The sequence below is a fragment of the Microcebus murinus genome, chromosome 1, assembly GCF_040939455.1.
Source record: "Microcebus murinus isolate Inina chromosome 1, M.murinus_Inina_mat1.0, whole genome shotgun sequence".
Taxonomy (NCBI): domain Eukaryota; kingdom Metazoa; phylum Chordata; class Mammalia; order Primates; family Cheirogaleidae; genus Microcebus; species Microcebus murinus.
The window spans coordinates 111234595-111238659 of record NC_134104.1 but is presented as its reverse complement, the minus strand read 5'-3'; positions in this window follow the sequence as shown (position 1 = coordinate 111238659).

Genomic DNA, 4065 nt, shown 5'->3' with positions numbered 1-4065 from the left:
AACAGAGGAAGAGAGTGCCTTGCAGTTTCTAGAGTGCTGGATTTTATCAGTTTGGACAACAGAGGGAGATGAAACTATCACAAAGGAAAACACTACTTAGAAACCATCATATAACTTTGCTGGTTGAAGGAACAATTTAAAAAAATAATAAAAACCAGAAAGGAAAACATACAACATTCATTTTAAGAGTCTTATTTCCACTTAGTTGTTTTATTACTTTAGAATATACACTTTTGCATTCACTCTTATATGAGAAATAGTCTATATTTCTAATTTTTAGAACTATACTTGCCGGAGTCTTTGAGAAAGCATCCTATCATATGTAAGTTTTTTAACAGTTCTAAATGTATTTCTTTACTTGTTAAAAATATTTGAACATCATTATTCTGATTTTTCTCTCAGGATTTCTCTCCACTTCCTCACCCCCAAACAAACAAACAGTAAGAGGACACATTCCCTACTGTAATATAAATAAATATTTTTATTTTTAATTGAATTCAATTAATCAAAGGCATTGGAAAATACACATCCTCAATAACTTTGCAAAGCTAATCAAAACTTACAGATGATATTTAACCACATTGCATACAAAGGAAAAGTAAAGATGCGGTAACCTTGCCTAGAGAGCTCAATTGCTATAGATGGTATGATTTGCAAAGGTCGAACGTGCAGGATTTATTGCATTATCAGCAAAATTGTCTATTTTTAAAAGTAGTAAAGTGGCTTCAGAAGGTGAAAAATTATAAAGTCAACCTCAAAGACTATAGATTGCCAAAAGTTTACATTTTTCTTATTTGATAAAGAGGAGAGTTTTTTTTTAATGTTTGGAGTTGAAAAAAATCTGCCACTATTTAAGTTGTCATTTTACAGAAAAGATGTATGAATATGATTAGTATTTTTTACTTAAATTACTTGTTTTCTAAATTTCTTGATGTTTGTCACATGCATTTGGAAAAACTGTACTCCAAATAAATTATTAACACTATCAAAAAAGATACCTTAAATTGTTGTCATAATTGATAATTATGACTATTCGACAGAGTACCAATTTTGGTATAACAATAAAAATCTAAATGAATTAAACATATTTGACCTACACAAAGCCAACCATCTATGTAATTGGACATGACCATATATATAAGTGACTGATAGGACCTTTAAATATCTAATCTGCAATGCAGACTTTCCAGGCCATCCAGCCTGGTAAGGCTATTGGTGAGGTGTAGTCATTTTATTTCTTCCCTTGGGCATTCTCTCTGTCCTTCCCAAAACAGCACCAACGTTGTATCTCTTTTTAAAGGTCCAGCATTTACCAACCTGAGGCCTCCCTTCCCATCATTCTGTTTCTCAGCCTTTTACAAGAAGAGGTTCACAAACCCTTCTTAATGGAATTCTCATATTTCAAGTGTCCTAATACTGTGTGTTCATGCAACTAGGAGATGCTTTTCCACAAGCTAGCTCCATCTTCTCTCTTGCTGCTAATGCTGCTGTCATTCAACTTCACCATCACTGTACTAAGAGCATGTCTCGTAATACCTGCTGCCTTCACAGAAGAACCAGGACCACTTTTATCACTCAGGATCACATCCATTCAGCTTTGTGCTAGGAAGGCCTTGACTTTTTCAAGAAGCATCAGTTTCACTTTGCCATCAGGCTGCAATTTTTGTGGTCCCCTCACTTGATTTCATGACATAGAGCCAAGACAAGTGTGCATGTGTAACAGAATCCAAGACATCAGCTCATATAAACGGATTGGTGTACAAAATAAGAAACTTGAACATGAACATCACAAGACATAGGACCAATGGTCCTTGATTCCCCCCAGAATACTCTTGGGAAGGGAACATCTCTGTCTCCTGAGCCTCTTGTCTGCTGCTCTGCTGCATGGGCTTGCTCATCCACTCAGAATGTTCTACCTTGCCAGTCCTGTCCCTCCTTGTCTTTATACCCCCTTTTCTTTAGTTCCAGCCAAAAGAAAATGAAAAAAAAAATAAAAACATTGCACCATACTCTATACAATTGCCCTCTGCTCATGGCCTATTTACAGGACATATCATAGCTGTTTCTGAAGTACTGGCCATTCAATATTGCATCAATGTTCAGAACTTTACCCAGCATTGAATGATTAGTATTTGACTTACATTTTCATGACTGAAAGGCTCCTCAAAATAGTTTCTCTAGTACAAGGGGAGAGACTGTCAATTTATTTAAATTTATATGGTGACAGAAAAGAAATGCCCATGTTATAAAGCAAAACAAAACAAAAACTGTAATATGCTGCAGAATGGGGAATGAAATAAGATGTTATCCTACAGGTCTGGGGCAGAACCAAAAACTGGGTTGAAAAGGCTTTGAGAATACTCCATTAGGCTTATGAATATACTGCCTCTGGTTTTACTATAAAAAGTATGTGCCTGTAAAAATTATATACTTACATACACATAAAAACATATACATACATATATATGAAAGTATATATGAAGTGAGAGAGAATTGCTTCTCTTTTGATTTATATAAGTATTATTTTAGGTATAATTCCAAAGCATATTTTACTCACTTAAAACTATGTTTTTTAAAAATTCGTAATAATGCATAAAATTACATTCTTTCCAACCACTGCATGTTATTTCATTTTGTGAATATAATGAACACATTTTTTTTGATCATTGCCCTTTTACTGAGCATTTAAATTGTTTCCATTATGTAAAGCAATGGTTCTTATGCACACGTGTAGCAGTCCTTTGAAGGTATATATTCAGAAATGAAATTGTTGGTTTATGGAGTATGAAGATCTTCAATTTTACAAGATAACACTGAATCAATCTCCAGTGTACTTGTGCTAATTCACATTGCCGATAGTAGTGGGTAAGAGTGCCCACTTCCACATATCCTTTCCAATACTGGCCCGGTCAGTATAGTGGAGAATTAATTAGGGGAGTTCCAAGTATTAATTTATGAGAAGGCAGCATCCAGAGGTCTTGATTGCACTAGAATATGAGTAATATAAACACATGTGTGTATATTTTTGTTTTTTCATCTTTTCCAATCATACTATGTCATGTAAAATTAATAGCACATTTTGTGAATAGCTGGTTATAAACGTGATTGCTAGAGGTGGGGAATGATGTGTAAAGGGACTATACTTCAGTGATAAAATAGCTCCTTTCATGCAGTGATGCTCACGGCATGATGTGTTAAAATATGAATCCACATAAGGATTCAACCATGCACCATACCTAAGGCATGCATTTCTATGCATAAGTCTCATCCCTGGATTTATGATTTGCCATATTAAAATTTTAATATGTTGTGGAACTAGACAGGGTATTGGTAAATAAGTAAATAAAGGAAATAAAACAAATATGGGTAGAAATATCATTATAATATTTTTTTCAGAATAATGACTCATAATTACCATATTAAATATGAAACATCTAATACCTTAATGTAAACTAGGATATTTCTTCTCTGGGACCATGCTATTCCATTAGCCATTTATTCACTCTTGGCAAACTTCCTATAAAAATGCATTTCTTTATTATCTCATTCAAACATGACTTTTTGAAACAGTGATTCATTCATTTATTCATTTAATAAACACTTATTAACTTTTTACTATGTGCATAACATTGTGGAACATACTGAGACATAATGATGTGAACTCCACTATGAGGGAAAAGTGTACTCTAGTGGAGTATCTCAATACAGGGATACAATATTCTTTCTATTTTAAAAATTGTGAGTCAGTTACTACATCCAGAAAACAAAATTATATAACTCATCCTCTTTGAAAAGAAAAAGTAATTAGAATCAGTAATGCATCCTTCAAATGAGCAACTTACTGGTTCGTACATTCCTGTTAAATTTTCCCTTCCACTGTTACTTTAAAACAGGAAAGTAGTCAGTATTAAGATATTCTTTCTTAAGTAATGAGGATAGTAAATTAGATCATCCTTTTTTGACTGATAATATCAGATAGATTTTTTATCCTTTCTTTAGAGGATCACTTATAGTGATATTGATCCAAAGGACTAGGACGAAAGAAAAAGAATCCTGGATACATGG